Source organism: Tamandua tetradactyla, chromosome 16 (assembly GCF_023851605.1).
Source record: "Tamandua tetradactyla isolate mTamTet1 chromosome 16, mTamTet1.pri, whole genome shotgun sequence".
Classification (NCBI taxonomy): domain Eukaryota; kingdom Metazoa; phylum Chordata; class Mammalia; order Pilosa; family Myrmecophagidae; genus Tamandua; species Tamandua tetradactyla.
The window spans coordinates 28,818,350-28,835,690 of record NC_135342.1 but is presented as its reverse complement, the minus strand read 5'-3'; the positions used below and the strand labels follow the sequence as shown (position 1 = coordinate 28,835,690).

Below are 17,341 nucleotides of genomic sequence, written 5' to 3'. Positions count from 1 at the left end.
TAGCTTGATAAGATTATTTTGATAGTTGGTTTCCCCCTAAGTCTAAGATTTTGTTGTTGATTGGGTTTGTGTTGATGGTCTTCTTTGGCATTTGGTTCATCAGTTTTTCCCAACCAAATCAGGGCCAAAATCTCATGCAGTGCTGCAGACCTGTTCAAGAAGGCCTTAGAGCAGAAGAACACAGTTTCCCAGTTTCTACTTTCCCAGCCTTCCTGGCAAATGATGCTCTTGGGTACCTATTCCCCATAACCTGGCCTCTCCCAGACCTCAGCAGTCCACTTAGCAGGTTCTGGACTGATTGGAAGCTGTCAGCCTTGAGATTGGGTAATGGGTATTGGAATCTGTGGTGGAACTCCATCGCTCACTGCAGCTTCTCTTTTTGTGGGAATAATGGAGCCGCAAGCATCCTGGTTTCCTGTGTGGTAAAGTTTAAGTCTGTGAGACACACGGGGTCACCCTCATCAGCCAATTGCCTCTTTTCCTGAGGGGAGGGTCTCCCTGCTTCTCCTAGGTCACTGTAGCCAGCCAGGTGAGATCTGGGTATGCCTGAGGCTGCCAGCCTCGAAGGTGGGGAAATAGGCACAAGAAACTGTGGTGGAGATCAGACTTTCACCACAGTTTCTCTGTTTGTGACTGTAAAGGAGCTGGTGGCTCCCAAACTCCTATGTGGAGATTCAAGGCTGTAGGACTGAGAGGGTTAACTTCATTGCCCAACAGCTGAACTAAGACTGCACTTTTGCATCTTGCCAGCTGGTGTTAACCAGGTGAATGCCCAGCTGCTGGCTTTGGGAATGGAGGATGCATGCAGTCAAATTCATTCACCACTATTCTCAGTCATAGATTCTCTGTTTTTTCCCTTATATATTGCAGTGATCCTTTCCTCATCTCCCAGGTTCCCAGACTGCTGCTTTGGTCAGATTCTGCCGTTTCTCTAGTGGTGTTTTTGGTGGAAAAGTGAATTCTACCTGTCCTTATTTGTTCATCTTCCCAGAAGTCCATATTATTTTTTTATCTTTTTATTTTTTCAAACATTGGTCTGTTTTACTTTTTATACTGCAACAACAGGTAATGAAATTAGAATTTTCCCAAATGCTGATTTATGGATAATAAATCAGGTGGCACAAAAAAACATTGTTTTACAGATAGTAACATTCAATAATCCCTTTAAATGCAATTTCAATCCTTATTTTAAGCTAAGTGCAATAATAAATACAGTGTAGCTAAATGCACCCTCTATATCCTGAACCACAAGTGGTTTCCTTGGCCACATGTGGTTTTAGTCAAGTACGTATTTCCACAATGAACAAGTATTAGCAAATATTTTACTAAAAAGCACTTCTCTAATGTTTATCCCTGCCATTATCGTTTTAAGCATTGCCATTCATGCTACTGAAAGCACATATTTGTAGAAGCTTTAATCTGATCTGGGAAAATTAGTTCTCCTAAAACTTGATGCTGTGTTCAATCCCCAAAGGGTTTTTTTTGAAACTTTTTTATTGTATAGTTTAACATATATACAAAGCAAAGAAATAAAAGAATAGCTTTCAAAGCACTCTTCAACAAATAGTTAACAGGACAGATCCCAGAGTTTGTCATGGGCTACCATATGATCATCTCAGATTTTTCTTTCTAGCTGCTCCAGAATATAGGACACTAGAAAGAATAAATATTTTTTTTATCATCACAATTGACTTTTTTTCCTTTATTTTTGTGAAAAATAACATATATACAAAAAAGCAATAAATTTCAAAGCACAGCACCACAATTAGTTGTAGACCATATTTCAGAGTTTGACATGGGTTACAGTTCCACAATTTTAGGTTTTTACTTCTAGCTGCTTTAAAATACTGGAGAATAAAAGAGATATAAATTTAATGATTCAGCATACATATTCATTTGTTAAATCCTGTCTTCTCTGTATAACACCGCCATCACCTTTGATCTTTCTGTCCCACTCTTTAGGAGTGTTTGGACTATGGCCATTCTAACTTTTTCATGTTGAAAGGGTCTGTCAGTAATATGGAGTAGGGAGATGGAACTTGCTGATGTTCTGGAGAGGCTGGGCCCTCTAGATTTCAAGACTTATCTGGTCCAGGGACCCATCTGGAGCTTGTAAGTTTCTGGAAAGTTACTCTAGTGCATGGAAACCTTGTGGAATCTTTATATATTGCTCTTCGTGTTCTTTAGGATTGGCTGGAATGGTCCTGTTTGAGGTTTGGGAGATTATGATAGGTAGCAAGGTCTAACTGAAGCTTGTGAAAGAACAACCTCCAGAGTAGCCGCTTGACTCTATTTGAACTCTCTCTGCCACTGATACTTTGTTATACTTCTTTTGCCCCTTTTGAATCAGGGTGGAATTATTGATCCCCAGTGCCAGGGCCAGATTTATCCCTGGGAGTCATCTCCCACATCACCAGGGAGACTTTCACCCCTGGATGCCATGTCCCATGTAGTGGGGAGGACAGTGATTTGTGCAGAGTCAGGCTCTGAGAGAGTGAGGTCACATCTGAGCAACAAAAGAGGTCCTCCAGATGATTTAGAAATATTTATTTTTTCTGCTTTGTTGATGTATAATTTACATAAAATGAAATTCAGTTATGGTAATTGGAGTTATGGTAATTGTATACGATCTTATAACCACCACTAAAATCAAGATATAAAATAGTTCCATTTAGCAGTTCTTCCTGCTGATTTGTAGTTTAATCACACATCTCTCCCATCCCTGATGACTGCTACTCTGATTTCTTTCACAGCTTCGCCATTGCTAGAATTTTATACAAATGTAGTCAGATAGTACATAATCTTTTGTGTTTTAGTTCTCTGACTTAGCATAGTTTTTGAGATTAGTTTATGTGTTGTGTGTACTAATTTTTTGTTCTTTTTTTATTGTGATCAGTATTCCATTGTATGGATATGTCATAATTTGTCTATTCAGTTGATGGACTTTTGGATTACTTCCATTTTTGGCTATTATGAATAATGCTATAATGATCATTCACATGCTAGGCTCTGTGTGAATGTATATGTTCATTTTTCTTCAGTAAATGCCTAGGAACAGGCTTTTATAGTAAATGAATATTTAATTTTATAAAATATTGGCAAACTGTTTTCCAAAGTGGTTGTCTCATTTTTCTTCCCACCAGCAATGTATAAGTGCTTTACCCATTTCCCAATACGTGGATTAAAAGTCCTTTTAATTTTTGCCATTCTAATGGGTATGTAATGTATCTTTTATGGCTTTAATATACATTTTCCTGATTACATTTGAAGATGAACGTCTTTTAATGTGTTTATTGGCCATTCCTATTCCTTATTTTGTGAAATACCTATTCTAGTCTTGTAATTTTAAAAATTAGATGACCTTTTTATTACTGAGTCTTCAGAGGTCTTTATATTTTTTAGATATAAGTCCTATATCAGTATACCAGTCTGTGGCTTGATACTTTGTTTTCTTAAATGTGTTTTTTGAAAAGCATTAGTTTTCAAAATTAAAAAAAAATGTTTTTATTGACAAATCTTCACACACATACAGTGCATGTACATGATGTATAATCAGTGGCTCATAATATCATCACATAGTTGTGTATGCATCACCACAATCATTTTTAGAACAATTGCATCATTCCAGAAAAAGAAATAAAAAGATAAAAGAAAAAGTTCATACTTCTCATGCCTTTTACCCCTCCCTCTCATTGACCACTAGTATTTCAATCTATCCAGTTTTTTTACCCTTCCCCTCTATTATTTATTTATTTACTTTATCCATTTGTTTTTACTCATCTGTTTATACCCTGGGTAAAAGAAGCATCAGACACAAGGTTTTCACAGTTCAACAGTCACATTGTAAAAGCTATATTGTTACGCAATCATCTTCAAGAATCTAGGCTACTGGAACAGAGCTCAACAGTTTCAGGTATTTCCCTCCAGCCACTCCAGTACACCATAAACTGAATAAGGGATATCTATAAATAATGCATAAAAATAACTTCTAGGATAACCTCTTGATTCTATTTGAAATCTCTCAGCCACTGAAATTTTATTTTGTCTCATATCTCTCTTCCCCCTTTTGGTTAGGATCTCAAGCCCGTGATGCCAGGTCCTGGTTAATCCCAGGAGTTCTGTCCCACAGTGCCAGGCAGATTTATATCTCTGAAAGTCATATCTGACATAGAAGAGAGGACAATGAGTTCACCTGCCGAGTTGGCTTAGAGAGGCCACATGTGAGCAACAAAAGAGGTTCTTTGGGGGTGACTCTCAGGCATAATTATAGGTGGGCTTAGTCTATCCTTTGTAAGAATAAGTTTCATAGGAGTGAACCCCAAGATCAAGGGCTCAGCCCATTGATTTGATTGTCCCCAATGCTTGCAAGAATATCAGGAATTCTCCAAATGGGGAAGTTGAATGTTTCAAATATTCCTTTATTCAGTGCCCAAATTATTCTGGGTTATATTGGGTCATCACACTAACCTGGACAAACCAACAAGATCTCATATCTTATACTAGATTCCATGTACTCATGGTATTCAACTAAACTGACCATACTAGTTAAGTTAGGTAATACGCTACTGAAAATATAAATTTGCACCAAATAAGCATATCTCCCTTTGTCCTCACTCAGAATTGAAGTTTTAAAATATGGACAATATCATCCTTTACCTAGTATTCTGATCTACCCCAGTCCTATCCAGATCAGCTTCATTCATATCTCTAGTTGAAGTCTGATCCCTTTTTCAATAGTTCCTATAAGGGGTAGTGCTGACTTTCATAGCTTCAATGCTCTGCTCTGAGTCTTAAGTGTTACATAATTAGCCAGAGTTTCTGAAATGACCAGGTTATATGCAAACAGCTCAGTATCTCAGAATTTAGAAGTAAGAGTTTCAGCTCCTGAATATCTGTGACTGCCATAAGAGTTTACAATCTAGGACCCTCTAAATAGACCCCAACCCGACTTCAGTTCACTGAGTTTTTGTATTATAGTTGGTCTGTATGAGTGATGCATGATAATATTTTTCTTTTTGTTTTTGACAGTTCATTCAACATACAGTCCTTAAGTTTAATTTACCTAGTTGCATACCTCATAACTTCATTCCATCACATACAAGGCTCAATAAGATTATGTGTGAATTTCTAGCAGAAACCATGGAGGCGAGAAGACAGTGGTATGATATATTTAAGATTTTAAGAGAAAACCTGCCAACCAAGAATTCTGTACCCAGCAAAATTGTTATTCAAGAATGAGGGGGAGATTAAAACATATTCAGACAAATAAGCACTGAGAGAATTTGTGACTAAGAGACCTGCTCTACAAGAAATACTACAGAGAGCATTACAGGCAGATAGGAAAAAGCAGGAGAGTCTGGAGAAGAGAGTAGAAATGAAGACTATAGTAAAGGTAAAAAGAGAAAAAAAATTAGATAACATTAAATGTTAATGGATTAAACTCCTCAATCAAAAGATATAGACTGGCAAAGTGGATTAGAAAACAGGACTCATCTGTATGCTGTCTACAGGAGACTCATTTTAGACCTAAGAACAAAAAATAGGTTGAAAGTGAACGGTTGGGAAAAGATATTTCATGCAAACAGCAATGAGAAAAGAGCAGAGGAGCTGTACTAATTTCTGACAAATTAAGCTTCAAATGTCAAACAATTGAAAGAGACAAAGAAGGACACTACGTATTAATAAAAGGAACAAATCAACAAGAAGACATAGCAATCTTAAATATTTAAGCACCGAGCCAGAGTGCTCCAAAATGCATGAGGCAAACACTGACAACACTGAAGGGAGTAGAGCCTCTACCATAATAGTTGGAGACTTCAGTTCCCTACTCTAATCAATGGATAGAACATCTAGACAGAGGCTCAATTATGAAACAGAGATTTTGAATAACATGATAAATGAACTAGACTTAACAGATATTTATAGAACATTATACCCTGCAATAGCAGGAAACACATTTTTCTCAAGTGCTTGTGGATCACTTTCAAGGATAGACCACATGCTGGGTCACAAAGCAAGTCTTGATAAAATTTAAAAGTTTGAAATTATACAAAACAGTTTCTTGGATCATAATGGAACAAAATTGGAAATCAGTAACAGGCACAGGGCCAGAGAATTCATGAATATATGGAGGCTAAACAACGCACTCTTAAACAACTAGTGGGTCAAGGAAGAAATTCAAGAGAAATCAGCAAATATCTTGAAGCAAATGAAAATGAAAACACAACATATCAAAATTTATGGGCTGCAGGAAAGGCAATATGAGAGGGAAATTTATTGCCTTTATTAAAAAAGAAGAAAGAATAAAAATTGAGGAATTAAATGGTTACTTGGAGGAATTAGTTTTCAATTTTAATGACATCTGCTCTACCATTTTTTCTTCTATATTTTGTGCTGTATTCAATAAGTGTTTGCCTCATCTGGTATAAACAGAAATTTTATGGGTTTTTTTTTTCTGGAAGTTTAATGGTTCTACCATTCATGGTTAGGTCTGTGGTTCATTCTGAGTAGTTTTTGTGTATGGTATGAGATACGGGTTGAGATGTTTTTTCCCAATGTGGTTAACCACTTGTTTCAGATCCATTTATTGAAAAAGCTCTTTTCCCTATTTAAGTCCCTTAGCACCATATTAATTTGGGTCTATTTCTGGACTTTTTATTGTTTTAACTTTATAAAAGTTACGGTATTAATATGGATAGTAGCCTATTTCTTGAGTCAGTTCTTGCAATGATTTATAAGATGAGAATAAAATTTTCAGAGGGTTTAGATTAGAATAATATTTTAGGTTTCCAGCTAATGTATGGAAAACAAATATAAAAGAAAGAATTTGGAGAAAGGTGAGTATCACAAGAAAAGAGCTTGAGTACAAGTTTATTAATCCTAATGATGGAAGAAAAATAAATGAAAACAGAAATTGATGGTAATGACAGTTTGTGTATCTAGAAATTATAGTATCAGTAATAAAAACACTGCAGTAAATCAGACTTGGAAGCGAAGAGCTGTTTTCTAACATTTTCTTTTTTTATTTTAATTGAATATATATGTGCTTTGTTGTTTATCCCATGTGAGGACTCAATTGCAATTAGATAAGTGAAACACTGTCTATAGTTATTAAACAATTATAAATTGATTTAGATTAAAAGCCCCAGTGTTCAAAGATGTCCCTGTAGGTATAAATGAATAGGGTTTTTAAAAGTCAGATAGGCTTACTGTTATGCCTCGCTTCATCCTTCCTCACTCTCAATTCCTGTTCCATGTAGGCCACTACTAAACTATATTGATGTTTATTTCCATATCTTATACAGGTTTTAAGTTATTTTTCAATTTAATAATCCTATGCATTATCAAGATGCTAATATGAAAGATGGGAGTTCTGAAATCTTATTTTCTGTACTTCCCTTCCTTTTGCCCCCTCATAAAAGTTACATCACTGCTTTTTTATCAAATAAGTTGTCAGTATTTGCATTATCATAAAATTTTGAACAAAAAGGTCTCTTTTCACTTGCTGAGTTTCCCATTTATTTGTTATATGTCCCAAACAAGTACAGAACTAAGAATTTTAGGTTGAAAATAATTTGGGGACAGGATTTTCCATTGTCTGTCTAGTTTTGAGAAGTTTGATGCCTTTGTATTTTAATGCAATTTTATTGAAATATATTCACATACTTTACAGTCCATCCAAAGTATATAATCAGGGCAAACCGTATCATCACATAGTTGTACATTCATCACCACCATCAATTTTTAGAACGTTTTCATTACTCCAGGGAGAACAAAGATGAGAAAACCCAACACATCCCATGCCCCTTATCCCCCCCATCCATCATTGATCCCTGGCATTGGTGTGGTACATTTTTTACTGTTGATGAAAGAATATTAAGATATTACTGTTAACTGTAGTCCATAGTTTGCAATAGGGACATTTTTCCTCCATATACCATTCTTATTAGCTCCTTGTAATAGTTTCATACATTTTTTTTAGTTCATGGAAGAAATTTTTTATTTTGACTCTTAATCTCAGTCATTGTCCGCCACAAGATTTAGTGATTTATACAGTCCCATCTTTTAACCTTTGGCTTTCCTTCTGTTGACCTATGTGACTTCCCTCATCAAGCACATTCACACACAATTCAGCACTGCTAATCATACTCATAATTAATGTGCTACCATCACCTCTATCCATTTCCACCCATTTGAATTCAACCTAATTAAAAAGTCTGCACATCTTAAGCCACTCTTTCCATTCTCTAGTCTCATTCTATCTGCTGGTAACCTATATTCTGTATTCTGAGACTGTGAGTTTACAGACTGTTGCCTTTTTGATACTTACTCCTTTTTAAGTAATAAATACTTTTTCTGGAGATATCTAGAGTCCTTTTTTTATCCCTAGCTGAAATTTCACAGTGATGTGCCTAAATGCAGATCCCTTTAAATTGAATGTTCTGTGTACTCAATGGTCTTGTTCAGGATGTAGGCTTATGATGTATAATCTGGGGAGCTTTTTTACATTAGTTCTTTGAAAATGTCTTGGAAAAAAAAAATGTCTTGGATTCATTTTTCTCCATATCTTATTTGGAACCCCTTTAGTAGATGTTGAACCTTCTGGATTCCTCTACTAATTTTTCAGTCTTTACTCCTTCCCTTCCTTTCTTTGCTCCTTTACTCCTTTTCATCTCTCTCTTCCAAAATTTTTATTCTCTATCCTTGTTAAATTCAGAAGGTTAACATCTGTTGCTTATTTCCAAAAGCACTTCTTTATAGAACCTTTTTACCTCTTCATTGTTGTATTAATCTTCTCTTAGCTTTCTATGACATTAATTTTAGTATTGTTTTTGTTTGCTTTTCTGTTCCTTGCCTAGTTTCCATTTCCTCAATTGTTATTCTTCTATATTTTGATATGTCATTCGTGTTAGAGCTTTTCTCAAATGTTTGGTGGTCCTTAGCTGAACATTAATATTTAACATTAAGATATCAGAAAAGTTTTTATGATCTTATTATGTGGAGCTTGTAAAGTGGTAAGCCTTGCTGTGGGGAAATCAGGCAGGGATCTGCATTTCTTTCGGATGGCTCTTATTGTCAATGTCTGTAGGTTTTCTTATGATTTTCTCATTTTTTAAAAAAGAATTCTTCTATAATCTGGCACCTTTTAACCCTCAGCATTCTTGGAGTTCAGCAATAGAACGGGGTTGAGGCCCTATTCAATATATAAACTTACTTATCCCTTTCTTTTCAGTATATGTTTAATTTACTTTGCTTGCTAGTACTAAATTTGGAGGCTCTTGGTTCTACTTTATCTGGATAATAAACTTCCCATTTTCTTCTAGGATAGGGTAGTGGCTAGGATAGTGGGAGCATCAGCTCTTCCTTCTACAACCATTCTATAAGCCCTACCCTTCACTCCCACACAGTCTGTCCAGTTACAGAGCCTTTCTATTAACTTCTGTGACATAAATTACCTTGCTACTAGTTAGCATTATCACCTGATAGCTCTTTAAGCCTCTTGGTTCTACTGTTAATTTGTAGTCCTCTGTTTTCTTTCTTTTTTTATAGTCCTCTGTTTTCAATCCAGAAATTTCCTAATGACTTTCGTCAACTTGTGTCTCCTCAACTTTCAGTTTTTATGCATACATAAAACCTCCTTCCATTCTTTACTGTCATTTTAATGGGGTTTCAGGAAGATGTAGAAATAGGTACATGGATTCACTGTACCTTATTTAACTGTGTTTCCTCTTTTATAATTCTGTTCATATTATATTTTGTCCTATCATCCTAAATGGACTCTTCCACTATTTTGTGTTTGTGTTTTCATCCTGTTTCTACCTGTCCTTTTTTTCTTCCACATTTTCATGCTATTTATTGAAGTAGAAAAAAATTTTACTTCAAAACTTTAGTACAGTAAGCTAAAATCATGGGTAATAAAAGGCTGCTTCTTACTTTTACTTCTTAAATCATGTTTTATGTAAGTATAAATTCGGGCAATTACAGTGAAATTTTCACAAAAATAAACAGTATTACTATTGGATTTTACAGAAGCCAATTTCTTTACAAAGTCTGGACAAACAGTTACCTGACTATCCATCCCAGTTAGGAGAATTTTCCCTCAGAGATATTTTCAGGAGAAACGTTTTTTTTTTTAATTGGGAAAACTATAAAACATAAAATATATAGTAAAAATTGCTTCTTCAGAGTTCTAACTGTTCATGTTAAACTTCTCTTTAGGAAAATGGAAATTTTATCCAGGGTAATTGAACCAATATACAGTTTGTAATTTTATGGTAACAGATTTTCAATTTGCTCTATTAAAAAATACATTTAGCTATAGAAGTAAGATTAATAGGTAGTTATAAAATGTATTTATCCTGTAAAGTTTTAGTGGCTGAGCGATTTAAAACAGAGTTGAGAGTATATCCTTGCATTATATAGTTATCCCTTTTTAGCTTATGGTGTATTGGAGTGGCTAAAGGGAAGTACCTGAAAGTGCTGAGCTGTGTTCCAGTAGCCTTGATTCTTGAAGACAGTTCTCTAACGATATAGCTTTTACAGTGGTACTGTGTGATTGTGCAAACCTTGTGTCTGCTGCTCTTTTAATCCGGAGTTTGGACAGATGAGTAAATTAAATATGGATAATAAATAAATAATAGGAGGGATAAAAGGTAAAAAACTGGGTCGATTGAAATACTAGTGGTCAGTGAGAGGGAGGGGTAAGGGGTATGGGATATATAAGTTTCTTTTTTCTTTTTATTTTTTATTCTGGAGTGATCTAAATGTTCTAAAAAGAGGATGGTAATAAATACAAAATTATATGATGATATTGTGAGCCATTGACTCTATACCATGTATGAACTATATGTGTATGGACATTTGTTAATAAAAATATATTTTTTAAATATCATGAAAATTATCTGAAATAAACCAAGAAGGTTATATCATGAAGAAAAAATGTATTTATCCTGAAATGGTTAAGAATGTAAAACGTTGCTGCCCATGTCAAGAGTACATTATATGAAGCCCACACATTTCATGATGTCTGCTCTAAGCAGCCTGGGAAACTAAAACAACACCTCAAAGAGTTAAGTGATTGCCTTTATCATTATAAAACAGCAAAAGATCCCTGAGGACCAGGGGTAAAACTTCATATTTATGTGTACTCAATAAACATTTATGAATGAAAGGAAAGATAGAGGGAAGGTGTGCTATTGGATCCTGGGAGGTAAGAACATCAGAAGGAGCACGTGTTCTTAATGACCTCACAATCAGGAATCACAAGAGAAGGATTCTGTTCTCCCTACCCCATGCAGTTGGGGCTCCTGGCTGTCTTACTACAGCAGGATGGTTGCAGTAGTAAGCAACAGACTGTTGTGTTCTGACATTTGTTTTGCAAAATTTGCGCTCCAGGAGTCAAACCCTGAGGGTCAGCATCTGCTTTTATAGATTAAAACATTCTGCGACATGCTGCACAGGACCAGGTACCGTGTAGGTGTTTAAAAACCTTTGCAGAAAGAAGGATAAGAATGATCCTCCCCAGCCAGGCTCTCCACTAGTCTGCTGGCAGGTAGGACAGGCAGAGCCCAATCCAGTAGTGTTGTGTGGAAACCGCATCCTTCTTAGTGCTGCTGTAAGGACTAGTTCTGAGGAGGCAACGCTCACAGGCTCTGACCCCGGGTCTAAACAGCTCCTGGAGCCCAAGGTCATGCTTCTCTAGAGAGAAACCCACTGCATCCTGCTCCAGTGAGATGATGCTTGAGGTGATGCCAGCCATCAGTGAAGAGGAAGGCCCCCCCCAGGAGGAGGTGGGAACCATGGATCAGGTTTCCCTTCACACCTGGATGCAGATTCCCACATCGAATACTGGAAGAGTGGGATTGCCTCCTAGATACACTGAAGGAGACACAGGAGATGCTGGCTCTAACCCAGTGGAGATTGAATGAGCTTGGCCATGAGAGAGACTCCTCGCAGAGACAGCTCAATACTGCATTTCCACAGGAGTTTGTTGCTGAGTCCCGCTCCAGCAACGGTCCAAACAGGGTTGAAAGGGGCAGTGGGAGATTAAGACACAACACAGAGTTAAGAGTAAGCGGGAGCTAGGTGGTTCATTACCTGACTGAAGGCAACAGCCCTGAAGAGCCAGTACAAGTTATTATATACTTCTTAACAAAAGAATTCCAGATAAGGCAGTGCAGTACATGAGAATGTGCTTGACATAATGGATAAGGAAACTACAGTCTAGAGAACTTCCTTGAGAACAAAGTGAACATTAACTAGCCTGCCTGAAACTGTACAGGCAGAATATTCCCACAGTAAGGCTAGATTAGATAAGTTGCAGCCCAGGCCAGACCTCATTCCACAGATTCCAGAGGGCCTTGCCTCCAAGGAAACTCTGACGTGGCCTTGCCAAAAGTCAGAGGTCTGCTTCATGTAAAAGCCTCACACTGGCCCCAACAGTTTGTAGCACTTATTAAAGAACTCAGTGTATGCAGGGAACAACTCCTTAAAAAGGAAGAAGAAATTGTTGAACTTAAAGCCGAAAGAAACAACACCAGGCAATTACTAGAACATTTAGAATGCCTTGTCTTTAGGCATGAGTGGTCTCTGAGGATGACAGTAGTGAAGAGACAGCGACATTCTCCTGTGGGCGTATCCAGTGAAGTTGATGTTTTCAAAGCACTGAAGTAATTATTCGAGCACCACAAGGCTCTAGATGAAAAGGTAAGAGATCGACTACAAGTAGCACTTGAAAGGTGCAGTTTGTTAGAAGAAGAATTAGGTGCCACACATAAAGAGCTAATGTTGCTTAAAGAACACAATGATCAGGAGAAAACACTAATAGATGGGATGCTTGATGTAAACTATGAACATGAAAATACACCAAGCGCAAATGGAAAGAGATCTTCTGGTGGCTCTTTAAGCCACAAGGAAGACCTTGCTAAGGGAATTGAGCATCAATGAATCAGACCAGCAGTCCACAGAGCATGGCCAAATGAAGGAGTAGGTGGCCATCCTCTCCGGTCAGGTGGCAGAGCTGAAAGAAGATCTTGACACCACCAGAAAAGATCTCCTCAAATCTGAGGAAATGAACATAAAGCTGCAAAGAGATGTTCGTGAAACTATGGCCCAAAAAGAAGACATGGGAGAGAGAATCACCACTCTGGAAAAACACTACTTTGCTGCATAGTGTGAAGTTACATCTGCACAGGAGCTCAATGAGGAACTTGAAAATGAAATTGCAAATATAGAATCTATGCATCAGCAGACCCAGGATAAAAACCACCAGTTACAAGAACGCCTGGAATTAGCAGAGCAAAAGCTGCAGCAGACTCTGAGGAAAGCAGAGACCATCCCCAAGGTGGAAGCAGAAGAGAGACATGGCAACATTGAAGAAAGGTTATAACAGATGGAGGCACAATTGGAGTAAAAGAACCAGGAGTTGCAGCAGGCAAGGTAGAGAGAAAAAATGAACGAAGAGCATAAGCATTTATCAGCCACAGTGGATAAACTTGTTTCAGTATCTGATGAGAGGCTTCAACTTCATCTTAAAGAGAATGGCTGCTCTGGAAGATAAGAATTCTTTTCTACGGGAAGATGAAAATGTAAAGAAGCAGTTAGAAGAGACCCAGTATGATAAGGATCAACTTGTACTAAGCATTGAAGGATTGAGGGCTGAATTAGGCCAAATGGGGCTAAGAATTGCTTCACTTGATCATGGCCAATCCCACTTGGGCAGCGCCCCCAATTTCTGGTTCCCCATGGCAGTCACTCCAAATCTGACCACACCAGCTCTGTTATGCACTGAACCCAGAAAGGCTGATTAGCAGCTCTGCGAGATGAGCCTTCCAAGGTACAGACTCTTAATGAGAAGGATTGGGAATGTGCCCAACAAGTTAGTGTCTTGGCAGATGTCACACAAGCATTTGAGGGTGATGTCAGTGTGTGTAATGGCAAAGATGACAGAGAAACTCTGCTCAGCTCTGTTGATCTGTTGTCACCCAGTGGGCAAGCCAATGCCCACATGTTAGCCATGATGCTTCAGGAAGAGCTAGATGCCATCAACAAAAGAGATCAGGTTGATCCAAGAAGAAAAGGGAAACAGAGCAGCGGGCAGAGGAGGTTGAAAGAAGGATTGGTGGTGGGAGTTTGGGCAACCTTGTTTGTTTTAGATCACTGGGCTCCATCCCCCTCTTACCCTGCTTCTTCACCAGCCAGCTCCTCCCTGCCAAGCAGCAGTTGCTCCACCCCAAGGAGGATTCTGCACAGCCCGGTCCAGAAAGTGGGCAGGCTCGGCATCATGGCCCTTTTGCCAGCATCCAGAGAAGAGGTATGAGATGACAAGACAGCAGTAAAATGTGAAACATCCCACCTTCCTCCACAAGGTCACTGTGCTTAGAGAAGCTGCACAAAGGAGCTTTGCACACTGTCAGCCACAAGGATATCAGGGACTTAAGAAACTCAACTGGCTCACAGGATGGCCCCATGAGCAACCCCAGCAATAGTAACAGTAGCCAGGACTCGCTGCACAAAGCTCAAAAGAAGGGAATCAAGTTCTTCTTCTGGCTGCTTGTTTTGGCAAGAAAGAAAAGGGTCGACCTCAGCAAGCTGGCAAAGAATCATTAGGAAAGCTGGTGTTTCTGAGGCAGACAGTGCATCTCAGGCTAACTTGGGACTTAGCAAATTGGGAGGACAGGCTGAAAAGCACTGCAAACTTCAAAAGAAGCATGACTTGCTGGAGGAAGCCCAGAGGCAAGGCACAATGTGATGAGTCCACTGTTGTTTGGCTTGAGCTCTAGATTGGGATACCAGCCTGGTACAGGGAGGCCTGCCGAGCAAATGTGAAAAGTGGGGCTATCATATCAGCCCTGTCAGGTACTAAGATAACAGCGTGAAATTGGCATTCGCAACCCTTTGCACAGGCTAAAGCTGAGACTGGTAATTCAGGAAATCATGTCGCTGACCAGTCCTTTGACCCCTCCTACATCAAGAACAACACTTGTATATGGGGATGTGAACCACAAGTGGATCAGCAATGAGTGGCTCCCCAGCCTGGGTCTTCTGCGTTACTACAACTGTTTTATGGAGTGCATTGTGGATGCGAGGATGCTGGATCATATGACCAAAAAGGACCTTCGAGGGCAGCTAAAAATGTTTGATAGTTTTTGCAGGAACAGTTTTCAATGTGAAATTATGTGCCTATGAACATTTAACTATGACTGGAAAGAAAGAAAAAGAGAAGAAAGCCAGAATGAAATAAAGGATGAGCTTGTCTGGAGCAGTGAATGAATGATTGACTAGTTCTGTCAGTTGGTCTGAAAGAGTAAGCAGTCTTTCAGAGAGTGGTGATCACGGTGCCCCTGTGGCCTTAGATGAAACCTTTGATTTCAGTGCAAAGCTTTGTTGTTACAGATCCCTATACAGAATGCCCAGGCTTGTGCTGTCTTGGAAAGAGAATTTAACAACACTTTGGTCATGGGTACTGACAGAAAGTTTGGTGAAGATAATGATAAAGCTTTAGAAGAGCACAATCATAGAGAAAAAAGTTTAGACCAAAGGACATTCGTGGATTAGCAGCTGGATCAGCAGGGACTCTCCCTGCAAACTTCAGGGTCACTTTTATGTCTTCATGGCCTATGCAGCCAAAGAAGATGCAGGTGGATGCCAATGTGTCAGGAATACAGAGGTTGGACTCTGCCACAGTCAGGATTTACTCCTACAAAAGCCTTCTGTTGTTTACCCACACTACTTCTGTGGATGACTATGCAGCATTTGAAGTCCAACAGACTACATTTTAGAACCCAGTGGGATCTTATGTACTGACACATGTTATGTTTAACATGTGTCCGTACAGTTGCAATATGTACCAGTTTATAACCAACATTAACATCTTTATTATATCAAGCCATTTACAGTCTCAGTTTCAGAGGAACCTGCAGTGAAAGCATCCTGAGATGTTGGGACCATGCCTGGCAATAATATTGCTTATCAGGGTGATAGCTACTCTATTTCACCATGTGAAACATTTGTGATTAAATGCTACTGCAGAAGCTTGGTGTGCAAAATTAATTGTTTATAGGGCATTTTGTTGGAAAAAGAGTGTCCAGCCAAGGAAACTCCAACCAAAATAGCACAAACCTCCTCTTAGTTCAGTCTCATTTAGCCTGTCTTTAATCTGCTGCAACTTCTGAGCTGTGTTAGCGTTTCTGTCGTCTCGAATATGTTTCCGTAGAACACTCTCATGTTTTCCTCTACAGTATCTTGCATTTTAGAGGACAATCCTGTACATCTGTCACCAGTCAATTTTTCTTCTGAGACTATTCTGTTCCCATTGTGTTTTTCAGTCATTATTTTGGTGGTGAAAGAATAAAAGCAGGAGATAAATCTACTTTAGAAAGTTCTCTCTACCATTTATGTATATTTGAATCTCTCTTTATAAACCCTGCTCCTAATATAGCCATAAATGAGAATCTGAGTTGATCTGGTATCTGAATAAGTACCGTTTGATATTTTCTGATTTTCAGTAAAACTTGTTTAAGATTAATATCATCTTCTTTTTCCATCAAAACTAGATAGGTGTCTACCAAAGAAAAGGTACCAGACTGCCCAGTCCCCACACTACAGTGGATCTCTGCAGGCCCATGCTCAAAATTCAAGGAGCCGGATTATCTCAGTTTGAATAAGAAATTGAGAAATGAAGCTGATGATTCAGGGACTCCAAAATCTGGCCAGGTAGTGTAATGAAAGTAAGATGTTACTCTGATTTTACCATTATTGATATTTTTCTAATTATAGTAGTTGTACTGTATGATTTCACATCTTTTAACAAGAGCTTCACACTGAATCCTGTTTGTTTAAGCAGCATCTCTCTGTCATCTTTTCCTGGCTAGTACTGTGCACATTTAACTGATTCTTTCTCCACAGCTCGGTTCAGCATGACAGCTGCTTTGGTCTTTTGCTACCAAACATCAGCCAGAAATGACAACATGTATTAGGAAGTGGACCCTTAATCAGGACGTAGCTCCTCTGTGCCACTTTGATGCTAACCAAGCTGGCACTGGTATAATCATTGCCGGTGTTCTATAGCTTAACATGGCTTTGGTCATCTGAGATCTTTAAACTGTGATCCAGCTGCTTTTGTTGCCAGATGTCAGTTTCCAGGTTCTTGGTTGTGCCACAAAAAAGAATGAAAAGGCACAGCATGTAGAGCAAGTAGATAGGAAATTTATTAGATGAACATGTAAGAGGACATGTGGGCATTCTCGCAAGTAAAGAAAGATGGAGGGCAAGAGGCCTGCTGTCTGTTCTTTATGTTTTATTTTACTATTAATATATGAAATATGCCAGATTACATTGTAAA

General features: G+C 38.3%; 1 protein-coding gene and 2 pseudogenes across 10 annotated transcripts in view; 2 read left to right on the top strand and 1 right to left on the bottom strand.

The window, feature by feature from the left end:
• LOC143660070 (uncharacterized) overlaps window positions 1–17,341 on the top strand; it is a 56,342-nt gene that overhangs the window by 26,575 nt on the left and 12,426 nt on the right. For 3 of the 10 annotated variants that reach the window (XM_077133487.1, XM_077133489.1, XM_077133488.1), the window contains exon 3: window positions 16,554–16,713. The gene's annotated coding sequence lies outside the window, so the exon portion shown is untranslated. The other 7 variants (XM_077133493.1, XM_077133495.1, XM_077133497.1 and 4 more) reach the window with 6 other exon arrangements.
• LOC143660087 (liprin-alpha-1-like) lies at window positions 11,558–16,547 on the top strand (annotated as a pseudogene).
• Window positions 13,320–17,241, bottom strand: LOC143658381 (tyrosine-protein phosphatase non-receptor type 2 pseudogene; annotated as a pseudogene).